Source organism: Dunckerocampus dactyliophorus, chromosome 11 (assembly GCF_027744805.1).
Source record: "Dunckerocampus dactyliophorus isolate RoL2022-P2 chromosome 11, RoL_Ddac_1.1, whole genome shotgun sequence".
Taxonomy (NCBI): domain Eukaryota; kingdom Metazoa; phylum Chordata; class Actinopteri; order Syngnathiformes; family Syngnathidae; genus Dunckerocampus; species Dunckerocampus dactyliophorus.
In genome coordinates this window covers 25961654-25978402 of record NC_072829.1, presented here as the reverse complement: position 1 = coordinate 25978402, position 16749 = coordinate 25961654, and positions in this window count along the sequence as shown.

The window sequence follows — 16749 nt, the reverse complement described above, 5'->3', positions numbered from 1 at the left end:
ATGTTATTTTTTATATGCTAACTTAGGGCACTGTGATTGATGGGTCTCATTCATTGATTTCATATTATCTGAAGCAGAGGAAAAGCAACAAGTTCAGTTGCTCAGAAAAGTGTTCTTACTGTTTTTTGACGTGTTAACTTCAACACTTTATATGGACTTGATGTTTTCCCGTATTTTTATTTTCTAATTTGGAGATTGACAAAAGAACACAGCAATATTCCCCAGTGGAGGTTGAAACTAAAGGTTACAGAATGTAAATGGCTAGGACTGCATCTGTTCAAGTCTGGTAAAAATGATGAATTACTTCAGAAATCCACTTTTTTTTTGGTTATACATCCAGTCTTTTGATCTGCCCCGAAACTGTCATTACTTTCAATGAAAATACCTGAGGTGAGATTAAAAAATAGATTACCGTATTTTCTGGACTATAAAATATAAGACTATAAGATTCCTGTGTAATCACAAAAAGACACGTGATGAATGAATTATAGGTCAAATGCAGGGCATTACTCGTTCCAAAGCGAGGCAGTGAACATGCTGGAAATGATTATGCATACTTGGAAACCTTTTGAAACATATTGCACCTATCAGCCTTTTAATGTCTGCCAACAAATACTGGAGCGGATTTCAGATTTGATAAAGCCGATATTAGTGGCTGCTGTTTAAATTAACATTTAAATTGACTGTGATTGGTGTCACCTCACATACACACTGACAACGCATACATTATGAAGCCAAAGGCAAATGAATACTGACAAATAGAAAACCTCAGAGGGGCCGTATGAATCAGCAGCGGATTAAGAAAGTCGGGTTTTATTACATTCTAGCCACCTCTATTCAACACACACTGTACTGTACGTGCACTCATCACAAGGATATTTAACAAATTTGCTTTTTCCGAGTTTGCATGATAATACAACGTAACACAAAAGAAGAATGTAGCATGACCTTCATGTTGAAAATAGAAACCCACCCAAACACCCCGTTACCATCAAGTGTTCCCTAAGAAGACAATATGAACATGGCCACAGCACAAAACCACCCCAATTGCAGCCTTGCCAATTGTTTTCTTCTTTTTTTAATTAGAGCAAAAGATCACAGAAATATCAAGTGTCAATACCACAGAGAGAGCGAATATGGCAACGCTGACCTTTGAGAGCTCCTTGATCTTTTATAATGTCAGAGATGGTGCCTCTTGTTCGCTCTTGCCGTGGTTTTAGTCCACGCCCCCAAATGGAAAGTTAGAGAACTGCAAAATAACAAGAACAATAGTTATTATCTGCTGCCTGCATTTGTTGTTTCTCAGGGGGAAAACAGCCATTTGGCATCAGATGTCTGGCTGATCTCTTGACCCCACTTGTTAGACCGTGTCAACAGCCTTTACGTGTTGTCAACAGCACTGGCAAGATGCAATCATGGAGGAATGTACTGTAATTATATTTTACACCCTTGTCATGCAAATGTAAATACTGTGATGATTTCGATTTGATCACATTGCCCTTGCGCCCTTCAATTGAAAACATTGCATTACAATGCAGTGGATCCCCACATATTTGCCATTCAGCATTGGCAACCCCGCAAATTTGCAGGTTTTTGTTCCTGCAAAAATATGCCACATCTTCCACCTAAAATGTGTCATTCACACTAAGTCGGTAGTAATTTACTAACACATGAGCATAAAATATACAGCATGCATGTACAACAAAACAACGTGACGTCAGTGCAAGATGGCGGCACCCTGTGTGTGTATACTGTACAGTATATGATCGTAAGTCGATACTAGCAAGTAGTGTAGATGTAGACGCAACTCGGAGAAACACCGGGTTGCCTGCGGAGCAGCGTACTGCCATGTTCTATCGAACATGTTACATGTGCGTGTGTGTGATGCATTTTTTCGGTTTAATGCTTCTGTGCATTTAGTGTAGCTTGTTAGCTTCCTTCATCATGAGTAAACAATGGCAACTGAAGAGAGAAGGGGAGGGTTCTGGAGTTGAATCTAGTGTAATAATTACTAATATAATACAATATAATAATTTTAATTTTACTTTTAAGCCAGCAGGAGGGTTTGGAGGGAGAGAAGGGAGCCAGCGTAGTGGAGATGTGTGAGTCATCAAAGAGTCGTTCAAAACTCACAATTGTTTGACGGAATCAGGACGCACGGGTACTCGTTTCTGTTCTCTTACTCACCAGGTACCAGGCACCATGACAGGGTGTGATTACATGTGGGAAAAGTCGAGAGTGGGGAGTGGAACGTGTTGTGCACGTGCGAGTGACTGCACATGCACTCTGTTACGGGTGGCTCGGATGAATCGTGTAGCCGATTCACTTCAGTGAACTCGAGTCAGTAAGAGGAATGGCATTTCCCATCACTACGGTGTAGCGTACAATGGTGCAGCAGCGTAATCCAGACGTTATTTAAGTGTCAAAAATAGACATTTTTAAGGGCGTCTCATTTGTGAGTGGTCACGTAACGTGACCCCATGACTAGCGGGATCTACTGTGCATGTGTGAGGTCAGAATAACAATTATTCCACACCATTCTACACGTTCATTTGATCTAACAGCAAGACAATGAGGTGCACTGCAAAAACTTAATTCTAAGAAAGGTTAATGATCTGAAATCAAGGACAAAAAAACATATTTGTGACGAACAAGATATATTTTCAAACCAGACACTTTCTATGTTTCAACCAATTTGCTTATCTGAGGTAATACAGTATGTACTAAAATCATAGCTACCTTCATCATCATTTCCCATCTGCGGTTGCCACAGCAAGTCAAGGGCATGGTTTGTTTGGTTTCGTTTTTGGATGCCCTTCCTGAAGCAACCCTCCCATTTATTTGGGCTGAGGACCACCTAGCCATTGGCATCTCCAATGGCTTTCAAAAATACAATTTAATCGTTTTCAAGCATTGTTTTCACGCATGCATGGGTTTTCTCCAGGTACTCCAGTTTCCTCCCACATTCCCAAAACATGCATGTTAGCTTAATTGGGGACTCTAAATCGTCCATAGGTATGAATGTGAGTGTGAATGGTTGTTTGTCTATATGTGCCCTGCGATTGGCTGGCAACCAAAATGCAGTAAAACAGCAGAATAGAAGTGACGGGACAAGTAAACGGGCCCAAGCACGACTGCTCGGTCTCAGCGCAGGCCAGCGGGGCCAGGAGGGGGGAGGGGGAATCTAGCATGGTAGGAATGGCCTAGTGCAGGGGTGTCTAAAGTGCAGGCCGGGGGCTTTTTGGCGTGCAGCTCGATATTTATTATTATTCATTTGGCACATTCTAAAAATAAAATGAAAGAATTATTAATGGGATATGTTTTAAATATTACACTAAATTGCTTTGTTAGCACAAAGCTAAGATTTTGGTTTTTTGCTCATATAGTTTTATCATATATTGACGTACACTACATTAGTCAACTGGCCCCAGAAAAATTGAAGGAACGGGGGGCCACTACATGAAAACACCAAAAATAGATATCTCTGAGAATGTCAGGCATTATTATCTTTGTGTAGGTAAAATGATTAAAATGCTTGATTAGTCCATGTACATGTTTATCCCTATTCAAGCATCTTTGTGATGAGTCGGAGTATCATCCTTTGGGACAGGACAGGTAGGACTTTTGTGTGTGCCGGCCTCAGCTCCTAATCCATCTTCATAAATGACCAGCGTTTATGTTGTCAGTTGACTGGAAAACAAAGGGCACGGCAAGCAGCTATAAAATGGCGTGTGATGAATGTAGTCATTGCCCTGCCCTGCGGATGGCGGCGAAGGTGTTAAAATGAAAGCCAGGGAACTCTACGACCCTCATCAATTGTGTTTGTGCTTATGGTGCTTATCTGTTGAAAAGATACTGCTGAATATCATACCGACATGATAAGGGCATCGGCTGGACAGAAAACAAGCAGAAGACAGGAAGATAGCGCACAAAAGTGGATATTTATCAAAGCGGAGTGACTTGCTTGAGTAAAGTGTGGTCACAGGGGCTTTTACGGGGCTGTGCAAAGCTCACACAATATCTATACATGATTATGTGCACGTGTGTGCGAGTTGCATGGCAAAAAGGAGGGACTGGCTGGTGGCCTGCGTTGGTTTAACTGAGATTTCTTCCTCCTGATCCAGTGACTCACAGCCTGTGGCTTAGGCACAGTTTGTATGCCCAGAAATCACTAATATGCCGCACTACAGACCAAACGTCATCGCTTTCAGTGCTTGTTCAGATGATGGGCACACATCGCATCATATTCCGTTCTATTGTGTTGTATTGAGTGGCATTCATAATTCATCTTTAGAGTAGAAATGAACTTGAATGAATGAAGTGTGTGAAGGGTGGAGTTAATGACGGAGAATGAAGAAAAAGTGAATTGTGTAGCTGGATAGATGTGCGAGACACAGACTTTGCAAGACCAAAGGGACGGGAAGGGGGTGTGAGGAGCGGTACTGGCAGTACACTCTGTTATAGTGTGTCTATGTGGGACCCAGATGGACTTTGTTGAGGTAATGGACTTGCCTAAAAAAACCTGTTGAATTTATTGTATCCCGCTAGGAAAGCACTTTTGAACATGATGTGCTGCGCTACATTGTACGGTATCGCACGCTTTTAAAGTTCATCTGTTGTGACATTCTGGTCACAGTAAGGAGAGATTTAAGGAGAAAGTAAAAGAAAAGCGAAGTGAGCTGGTTACTACTTTTTACTCAGGTTCTAATGTTAACACACACCTTGGCGTGTACTTGTAGCCTCACGTACGGATTGTTGAGTGTTATACAAGCCTGCTGGGGAGAAATCAATCAAGTAAACTGGGTCAGGAGAGGGAGATGCAGGGGGCCTCAGAGGAGCAGGCCTTTGTTCCACATTGGAGGCGGATGTAGCAACAAAAGCCTCTAGCCTTTTCCCCAAGATACACCAGGGAGCGGGTACATGTCTGCATGGGATACACATGTCACTTCTCATATGGTTGCCTGTGTTAAAGCTAGGGGTGTCACAAGACACCCAATTCACGAGACGAGACGAGACGTTCATTTTATAAAGGTACGTTGAAAAAATATGACTATACAAACACGCTTTTTAATTGAACCGAGTCACAAAACAATGCAGGTGCGTTTTGAAATGTTTATTGTCCCACAAAGTGACGCTAAATTATATTATTGTCAGAATTTGTTCAGACCAAATAAACCACTGTTATGATAATATGTAATAGTGATAATATATCATAATAATGCAATATTTCCTTTAATATATCATCTTTCACTCTGCAAAGTTGCGGGATTGGCATTTGTATTTTCTCACAGGCGTACTGTCTGTCAGATGTTTACAGCATGCTTTGAAATGCTGGCTTTATAATAGAGGCCTCACAATGAATATTTCCAGTAGTTGAACAATGTCAGCTCATTGTTTTTGTCTTATCCAGTTGTCTTTTTCTATTTACGTCAGGGCTGTCTAGCTGTCCTTTGATATTTATAATACAAATATATATATATATATATGTCTTTTTGCTTTTTCCACTTTTGCTGGGTTTTTGTTTATATTATTTCTGCAATGAGCCACGTTCCAAAGATGGCGCCTGTGCCACACTTTGGACACCAATGCATGTTTTGCCAGAAAGGCGACGTGTTGCCAGGCGATGGAGGAGTGTGTCCAAGCCAATCCCTTCTTGGCTCTGTCCCTGGTCAGTGGTTGGGTTCCATTTTGGAGGGGTTTATGCAGCTTTCAAACCGGCATTGTGCCGCATTACAGAGATGGCGTTCTCGCTCGCCTGCACGGCGGATGCTTCACTTTTGTCGACTGCTTGTATTTATTTACCGAATAAATTCATGATGCAAGAAACACGTAATGCACTTTTAATGCATACCCCTACTCGCGAAATATAGCAACCATGTCGCTAAATTGTCAACACGGCACTCTGCTTACGTGTGAGGTGTGTTATGAAGTTGGTGCTCAGCCAAATGTAACGAATGAAAATAGAATGGCTCAGTGATTCAGGGTGCAGAGAAATTCCGAACATCTACCTGTTTTGACAAATCTTAAATGAGTTTGATCAAATGTAGAATTACTACAGCTTCTTACAGGACATGAACACGGATGCCGCTGTTCATCTCCAATGGCTAAAACAGCCACATGTCACTCGCTAACATTGACACCGGGAACACCAAGGTAGGTTGCATTACAAGGGTTACAGTGTGTGCGGTTCCAATGGCAGTGCCGCACACACTGCTACTTTCATATTACTGTATTACCATTCATAGTAGCCATGCCGTTATGACTGGCTGCTGGCTGCCCTTTTCTCGTGAGACAGCTTTTCGACAAACGAGAAATCTTGCAACGTTTTAATCTTGCAAGTTAAAGCGCATGCGCCCATTGGTTACCCAACCTCTAGACTTTTCTAAGGCAAAGCCTTGGGACCCTGAGCCTCAGCGCAAGTGTGGCATTTACAGTCCTGCCCATTTCTTTTCCACGGAACCGTCAATCCACTTTGCAAAGCCCCATCCAGATCGACAGATGACCGCCTTACGTCGTCACTAACCCAATAAAGCATCACGTAACGCTCACCAGCTTTGAGCAAAACACTGCCGTGTTGGCTCAGATCTCTCTAGAACCAATTTCTTCATATCATCCCTAATACCTGGTATTATTGCAAGCACAGCATTTACCCATCTGGAGAAATAACACAAATCAAATCAATGAAATCCATCCACTCTAAAGTAATAGAAAAGATGCATTGTGTGTTAACAAGGTTAGTTCATGTTCTTCTTTCAATTATGCACAGCCGACTTCCCTGAATTTATCACTATTTATTTTTAGGTGATGAGTTTGAAATCAAAAGTTACATAATGATTTTATTATGCACCAACACTGATTATTTTGTGTGCTAAGACTTTGTACGTCTGCGCTGTGCATGTGTCAAGACCGTCTTCTTCTGCAGGGAAGTTCTATAAAGTTTAATTATATGTTGCGTTCCCGGTGGGAAGACTGTGATTAAACAAAATTAAATTGTGTCGGCGTGCATAAAGTGTTTCTATGCTGTGGCGTATACACACATACGGTACGTGTCGTAGAACACACACACCCACACACGCGCGTGCGCGCGCACACAGAGGAAGCAGGCCAAACTGGAATAGACGCTGCGGTTTCCAGAAGTATATGTAGCTTAGTTGTTTGTTTTTGCTGCAAACGACCATGTTATCTAATATGTCTGCCTGTGTGTCAGTTGTTTTCTTTGCTGTCTCAAACGAAAAGTAGGGACTTTGACGATTCCCACAGAATTCCAGCAGAAAGCACTAAATCCAACTTTTATTGAAGACCAAGGCTACTTGCCAAGGCTTAATGTCGTTTATTACCACCACTTTTGATGTTAAAAGTAGTTCATTTAATCTGCATTGATAGAAAACAACCACTTGATGCGAGTGAAATGATTGAGATAGACAAGCTAATGTACGATCTTCACACAGACAGATGGGATAAAATGCCAAACAAAGGTTAAATAAATCAAAGTCCTTTGTTCACACGAGATGGTTGATCAAGTACTATTAAGCAAACAGCAAGGGGAAGAAAACTATATTCCAACCATCCATCCATCCATTCTAGGGTCACGGGTATGCCGGAGCCTATCCCAGCTGACTTAGGCGAGAGGCGGAGTACACCCTGGACACTCTGTTCGCCAGCCAATCGCAGGGCACATATAGACAAACAACCATTCACACTCACATTCATATCAATGGACAATTTAGAGTCGCCAATTAAACTCACATGCATGTTTTTGGAATGTTGGAGGACAAACCCACGCATGCACGGGGAGAACATGCAAACTCCACATTTGAACCCAGAACTCCTGACTGTGTGTCCTTTGTCACACACTTTGCCAGTCTCTCTCTTTTGTTGTCGCTCTCAGTGTCACTTTCGTCTCGAGGCAAATTAGCCCATGAGCTTGTGCTGTCCTCTTCCTCACGCAGTAGTCCAGACTTCCGAAACCCGTTGATGATAGTGGATTCTTTTGACACTGCGCCACACTGTCAAGTTCCACTGGCAGACTTGAGCAACAGCTGCTAGATTGATCGCCTTTAACTTGATAGTTGCATCATATGCATTTCTTCGTGTGTTTTACATGATGGTGGTGTGTGCATGAAGGGCAAAATGTCATCATCATCATCACTGTATAAACCGCAGGTTCCAAAGCGTGAGAAAAAAGTAGGGGCTTATACTCGGGAAATCCCGGTACACAGCCTTTTGAGAGTCAATCAACTCAGCAAACCTTTTCAACCTTTCCCCCCTTCCCATCAACTCCAGTTAACTCTCACTTTGATTGGGATTAGTGTTTGGTAAAGGGTTTTTTTTTCCTTGTAAAATCTTCATTTGTTTTCGGCTTTTGTCTATTTTGGGTTGGCTTTCATGTGTTCTCGTATTCGAAATATGCACAAGTGTAAGTGTTCCACTATTCTGATGTGCCATCAAAACACGCCATGAGTTTAATTAGGATTAGAGGAGAGAGCATGTTTTATTATCAATGCAGTAATAGAGTGACACATTTTACACTTGGCTAAATTAATCCCATTGTAAACGCTTGTAATGCAAAGACAAATATAGACTTTAGTCAGTGCATCTTTCACCATATTCTTGGTGTTTTCACTTTTTTTTTTTTGCAAATGGACATATCCTATTTTAATTTGATCCCTTTTCATTCATCATAAAGACGCGGTTTTGCTGTCGGATCAGTTCATAAGCATGTCAGGGCGTAATTACAGCAATCCCAATCAGTCACTGTGAATGAGAGCAAACTACTGACAGATTGAAACAAAATGACGGCATATTTATATACATTTCAGTCATGTGGAAGCACAGTGATGAAGATGTTTTGTTGGAACGTTTGAGTGGACTATGACTGTGCTTCTTTGGCTGACTTTGGTCGTGGGCTTGTGAAATTGACCTGTGCCCACCGCAAGGCTTCCAGGTCATCTTTGCAGTTCACAGTATGAAGACAGAACATTGACATCACTTCTTCTTTTGACACATTTTAACAGCCAGTCTTTATTGCGTCCAACCTTCAACTAGTCATGGTGCAAAATGGGTCATTGATGGAAACTTGAGAGGCCTACCAACCTACCTTTTAATCAGTGTAAGCTCTCATAGTTTCTTAACTATAAATACATCAGAGAGAGCCACAATAGTGCATTTGAAAAGTGTTGATGTTGGAATTTTGATGATTTAGACACACGAAAAATACTTTTAATAAGCCCTAGTTGGAACACGCCATTTGGTGTGCCTGTAGCTTTAATGCTAATGAGTTGTGCTTGTCCGCTCCTGTCTCCAAGAAGTGCTGTGCACTTTATCCATACACACACACTGTAACTCTGCATGTGTCCAATGTAATAGATGCCATATATCACATACAACAACCTAACATTAAGGAGTGGAACAGGAGGACACAAACGTTAGCAACACTAGCATAGCGATGTGAGCTAAATGCTAACATTACAGTCACATTTTAACAGCAACATTAAGGTGTTTTTACTCGCTTTTTTTTGTCTCTCTTGTAAGATTATGCTTTTTTCTTACAGCATCTGTTACAACATCATATGCAAATACTATGCAGACTAGACGATGACATCATTGAGTGACTTCTCCGACAGCCAATTGCTACATTTCTTACTGCGGAGTTGGCAACAGTGAACTTTACCAGTCATGCAGCTTAATGTGTTGTCATAGCCTGCAGCCATGGAGATAGTTGCCACCGCAGGTTGCTTACTACAAATAAAAGCAGACAAATTAGGTTTTCTCGTTGCACAACTGCTGACAGCGACACAAGTACTTAGCTTTTGTTGTTGGAAGCTGTAGAAAATACATACACAATGAGCCAAAAGTCGGGGCAACATACCGACAAATCAGCGAGGAACAACGAGGCATTCTTGATGAAATGATCTGGTCAAATGAGACTTGTTTCAGTTTGTTACTGTGTGTATCGGGCAGATGAAAATCCCCATTTGACTCCGACATCTCAACTGTCACAGTGTGGGGTGCACTGACCAGTGAAGGTGCTGGAGTACCAATTTTATTTGATGGAACTGTAAAAAGGAGCAATTTGAGAAACAGTCCTGCCACAATTACAAAGAAGAGCTAAGTTTTCCAAACTGTTCTTCCAGCAAGATGAGCGCCTCATCATTCTGCTTTGGCAGTAAGACTACTTTGACTACCTTCCCACAGCGTGGGATTGGACGACGTGGCAGCATGGAATGGTCACCACGTTCACCCAACTTAACACCAATGGACTTCTATTTTGGGGGAGGAGGAAAGAATAAGGTTTGAAGATATGGAAAGGTTTGAGGAATGTTGCAATGTTGAAAGAGGATGTTTCGAACATTGTGTTTAATAAATGAGTGTAATTGTAAAAATAAAAACAAAAAAAAGGTAAATGTAGACCTACCTGAACACGAAGATAATTCAGGAAGTTGTACGACAGTATCTTTCAGAGTTTATTCATTGGTACAACTACTTTTATATATTGCAAAGGCAAAGTAAGCTATCTGATGACTTGACCACACACAAGTACGGTGCCCTTGTTTATTGTGGTTTACAGTCATCCCTCGCTCCATCGCGGTTCGAATTCACTTATCGGGTCTGGAACCAATTACGATAACCGCATGGCAGAGCATGGTTAGCATGTTGGCCACACAGTCAGGAGATCGAGAAGATCTGGTTTCCAATCTCCTCTAGGGCGTCTGTGTGGAATTTGCATGTTCTCCCCGTGCGTGCGTGCGTTTTCTCTGGGTACTCCGGTTTTCTCCCACCTTCCAAAAAAAAACAATCATTTTAGGTTAATTGGCGACTCTAAATTGTCCATAGGTATGAATGTGAGTGTGAATGGTTGTTTGTCTATGTGTGCCCTGCGATTGGTTGGCGAGCAGTCCAGGGTGTACCCCGGCTCTCACCCAAACAAAGCCAGCTGGAATAAGCTCCAGCATACCCCAGCAACCCTAGTGAGGCTGAGCGGCATAGAAAATGAATGGATGGGTGGTTGCGGACCCGACTGTGATAAGTGAATTTCCACGAAGTAGAATTCCTTCTTTATAAAATAAATTTTTCCTAGATAGAGCAAATAAAACCTGTTTACCACCTTCTAAATACGGCTTTTAACATTATTAGAGCCCCCGGACATGAAATAACACCCACCTTGACATTCATATTACCCAGTATAGTAAATATAAGATATTTAAGACTTAGAATACGCCCTGTGCTCAATATTGGCTGCACTTGCCTCAATCGCCCAACTGTCATTAAGGGTAAAGATCATATTGTAACATCTACCTGGATGATGTTGGATGGATGATGATGTTTGATCAACACTGTCTTTATTGCACAAACCAAACAGGATACAGTTGGCCGCAACCACGCCAAAACGTCAGCAAACTCAACTGACCTCTCTGCGTCCTTCTCTCGCACCCACGCGTACACAGTCAGGACTCATGTCATGTTCACAGACAGTCAGAAATCACAAAACTCTTCAACACTACAAATAACTGCAAGGCACTACACTATTTTGAGCATGTTAGATCATCTGCTTCTATGAAAGTGACAGTAATAAGTGAGCAGTACAGCTGTCTTATTATGGAGATGGAAAGTATGCTAGTGTTTTTGCTTTTATTTGTCATTACTGTTGCATTGGATCTCTGTATTTTGTGTTTTATTACTGTTTGCTATGTCCTTCGTGTGTTCTTTGTACAGTGAGAGTGACTTAGGAGTTAATTTAGGTATAATTTAGGTTTAAGGTCTGACTTACACCAAAACAGAATGGAACTTGGAAATAGGACCACCTGTACACAAAAACAAGTTTGCAATGACATCAGGAACATGCAAGGAGCTATGAAACCATAACTACTGGAGCTCGGAGCAGAATCACCACAAAAGACATATTATGACCAGACAAAGACCAGTCAGGAAACTGGGGACCAAATACACAGACTAATTGGAACAACAAGGTCCACCTGGACTAGAGGGAGGAGAGACCTGATAGGAGGATACACAAGCGTCAGGGCGAGACACAGATGCTATCCAAACCACAAAAAACACACGGGGAAACAAAGCAGCAAAACCACACACATAAAAAAAACAGATTGTGACAATTGTCTTATTTGCAGAACCAACGGATTAATGTCCACTACACATTTTGCAGTCATGCGAGTCATATAGTCCATTGCTCCTCATTAGGGAACATCTTCACATGCTATGTAATGAGTAACACTGGCTCCTATTTTGGATGTTCTTGTGGAATGTATATTTGTGTAACAGGCAGAGAAATTAATTGAATCCACTCCGGCAGAGATAACGCTCACACTGCACTCCTGCTGATACATTTGTGCTGCATAAATGCTCTTTCTATTTGTGTCACTAACACCGATGTCACAATTGAATGGTTCACATGGGACCTCATCAAGCATGACCCTGAATATTCACTATGCAGGAGAGGAGAATCCAGGCTGCCATTCAATTACAAGTCCCCCTTGGCCCCTCAGCCTCTGTCCCCCCCCATCCTATGCATGTGCTTTGCTTTCCTGAAATGCTCACGACGCTCCTGTTTACGTTTTTATGACCAATAAGAGGAACCAGTGATGTCATACGTTAGTTTTTATTACACTTCTTGAAGTGACTTTTCATTGCGCTAGGGCTAGAAGGTGCAGTGAGTATTTAGCCATGCCATGAATTCTTGGTTTAGCACGAATGTAGCATTATACGGTAGCTAGAGTTGGTTGGTCTAGAAACCTAGCCAAAGAAGTAAATGCATCATTGAACTGTTACTCAGTTGTGGTTTGACTTCATGCTGCAGCGACTCCAGAGTTAGCTGCAGATGAAAACCTTAAGAACGATATCGCGGTTTGATTATTGCTCCCTTGCTCTATTGCAATTTTTTCCCATAATTAATGAATTCATAAATGATCGCTGTTTTGTGGTTGACTATGGCGTGTTAGTCAAAAAATACTGAAAGACAAAGGTATATGTAGCATTTCGGCCACTAGGAGTCAGTAATATTCCATTACTGAGACGTGACATTAGATTACCGTCACACTGCATGGAGTCAGCTATGGCATGTCCGACATGAAAGACTGAAAAAAACTTCTCCTCCTTCCATGTGGAAGTGGTAAATTTTAGCTGCTTTGTCCTTCTTCTCACTCCATTTTAAACCCTTTTTAAAGTTTAGAATACAGTAAATAAATTGGAGGCTAACTAGTTAGCTCACTAGCTTGCTGATGTTAAAAGCCACGACCGTCTCTTGTGTCCCATCCCGTACCCTGTGCATTACAGTTGAGCAATGTGGTGGAAACAAAGAATAATGAGGGTGTAGAGGTGGAAAGAGGGCTGTCATTTTGTGTCTACAGGGCTCAAATAACAGTAAAGATTGCATTTAGAAAGTCATAAACAGGCTTTCTATGCTCTATCGACAAAAATATTCAATTTATTAATATTGACTCCTACGTCGCGGAAATTCACTTTATCGCAGTCGGGTTTGAAACCAATTAACTGCCATTCGTCAATTAATTTATCAAATGATTTTATTTAAAGAGTCACTGTCATTAAATAGGGTATCTTATAGCCAAGTACCTCAACCGTGTCCAAAGTGAGGCTTTTGGGGGGGCTTTTTTTGTTTTTTATTGGTCCATGGGACAATGTAGAAAGAAAATGTCACCAAAAAAATAAAAAATTGGAAAGATAGAGCAAAAAGGAAGAACGTGAAGCCAGAAAGCTGAAATGTTGATGGTCATGTCTTTGGGTCAAAGACGGTTTCATGTGATTTCTGGGTTGGTTTAAAATGTGTCAATAAGTTGATAGTTGTTCAATAAATAACTAGTGTGAGTGAGACATCTGCTCCAAAAGGAATTGTTTCAGTGACAGCAAGCTTGAGTGCTCTTCTCACAATTAGACAATCTTTGATGTTTTACCTCTGTCGGTGAAGCACGAGCTAGCAGCGGCAGGAACCAGGTCTGAAAAAGCTCACACACAAGCTTTGTTTGCTTTAAAGTGTTTGAGCCCCGGGAAACTTTCGTCTTTTTGAGTATCGTATGTTTAAAAATCACTTAAATAGACATCACTAATGTTCCTGAGTTATTATCTTGTTGTATGTCTATGTTTGTTAACTCGATGGCGTGCTATTAGCAGTTAGTTGTATTGCGTGTTGTGGCTAGTTGCTTGTGTTTTGCATGTCTAACGTACATTTAGAGATTGTAATAGCATTTTTTGAATGCACGTCAAAGAAAGCTTCCCTAATGCAAGAAAAGTAAGCCTTGTGTACTGAGTTTTCTTTATCGGTTCCCTATCTGTCTAGCAGCATGCAGTCACGTGATGGATCCATCCATCCATCCATCCATTTTCTGTGCCACTTATCCTCACTAGGGTCGCAGGGGTATGCTGGAGCCTACCCTAGCTGACTTTGGGCGAAAGGCTGGGTACACCCTGGACTGGTCGCCAGTCAACATATAGACAAACATTCATACCTACGGACAATTTAGAGTCGCAAATTAACCAAACATGCATGTTTTTGGTGGAAACCGGAGTACCCGGAGAAAACCCACTCACGGGGAGAACATGCAAACTCCACACAGAGATACCCAACGGAGATTCAGACCCAGATTCTCAAGACTGTGTGGCCAACATGCTAACCACCGTGTGTGCACAGTAATAACTCATAATAACACAAAACCACAAAGCCAATACAATAAAAAATTATATATATATATATATATATATATATATTCTCTATATAGCTTAAGCACCAATGGATGTAGGTAGCAAGTTGTAAGTCAGTCTGCACCATGCCTTTGTTGCACACTCCAACCCAGCCACATGCGATCCCATTTTTAGCCTAAATTCCCCCTTTTGCTTCCTTTCTCGCACGCAGACACACATTCTTTGCCACAGATGATTATAGTGTTGTGACTACACTTTCAGGACCTTGAGCGTCCTGTGGTCAGGGTAAATTCAGTGGCCTTTGTGCCTCTGAAGTCAAAAAATCCCTCTGTTGGTATATGGCTCTCTGTCTCTAGGTTTAGACACCGGCCAGGCCACCCTTGATCATCCAGCCCATGAAAAATCCACTTGTCCATTGCCGGGGCGCGTGCACCGGGCGTCAGAAAATTAAAATAAATCCTAGACCTGACTACTTTAAAGTGTATCCAGGTTTCATTGTCCCTTGAGAAGATACAGCATAACAAAATGGTTGCTGAAATGTCACTTTTGTGAGATCCTGTAAATCCTTTGTCCTGCATTTCATTATTGTCGATGGAAGGATCAACATTGTCTGGTCTCATTGCAAAAGTGCAGAGGTATACACTGACCAGCTGTAACTGCTCGGCCATCAATTAGCTGAACCGGCACATGGTCCAGATGAAAGATGAAAAACGGGCATAAGGGGAACTAGGCCACAGGCACCCACTGAGCTCTTAGATAACATACTGTATGTGTGTGTATGCTAGGGAGTGTGCATTTCCTTACAGGTGCGCATTTCACCGGTTAAGTAAACACCCGAGGGTGGTCTTGAAGTGGATGGCGGCATATTGGCATCGCCAGGCAATAAGTAAAGGTACTATTGACCTGTGGGTCAAGCTCCACAGGATTTCATAGTTCTTCACTCGATTAAAAGTATTGACAAAATCATGCAGTAAATCTTACTGTGAAGGAATAATTTCAGAAAGAATAAAATGAGTTAGGTGAGCATGTGTTATGTGAATGGTTGTATTCATCTCTGTGTTCTACGTGTATGTTGCTATGAAGCTAAATGCCTGCATAGGCATTCTCTGGAATGTGTTGTTTTTTCATCACAAATCAATCCCCTAGTCATTATTTCCCTTCCAGATCCTTTTAGCTATTGTTTGTGTTGGTCAATACTTGATGAGGGTGCAGACCAGCAAAGGGTTTTTTTTTTGGTCTGAACATGAATTATTTATCTGATTTTTCATACCTGCACTGGGAATTTAAGTGTGTTGATTTGGAGAAATGTCAAAAAATACATAGCTTTATGAATGGCATCTTGAGTGTTCTCAAATAATTCTACAGCATAAACCATTCATCTGTACTTGCACCGCAACACAAAAAAAGTCATGCATGACAAGTTTTATTGAGTGCATATTTTGCTTTCCAGTCAAGGACATTTGATCTGTTTGCTGGTTGTGTGCTGTCCTTTCATTTGACACTTTGGACAACTAGCTGGTGGAACACCTCTGCGTGGAGTTTGCATGTTCTCCCCGTGTTTGCGTGAGTATTCTTCGGTAAATCCGACTTCCTCCCATGCACCCATAAACATGCTAACCAGGGGTCTCAGGCTCACGGTCAGTGCACCGCGGGAAGATGATGAGAGGCACTTTAAAGGAAGAGGCTCTTCACTTGGTCAAACAACAGCCAGAGAAATGTCAACATAAAAATGACAGCACTACACGTAACAAGTAAGTGAACAACAACTACTGGGAGCCGGCATCACCCCCGTCGCTGGGAGTGCTTCTGGCTTTCCAGCATGCTTTGCGCCGCTTGTTTCTCCTCCAGTTGGACAAATTCAAGAGACCGATAAGTGAAGGCAAGAAAGGGCCTTAAAGGGAAAAGTGGTGATCCAGGAGGAGGCAAGAGTGCCCCACCAAGTCTGAAAGAGATGGTTTGGCTGTCGTCCTTTATCAAACACAGAGAAACGTTTAAGCTCATGCTCGTCACCGTGTTGTAAACAACGCTTTCTACTTCTACTATGGTGTATTGTTGTACACTGCCCCCTATCATCTGGAAAAT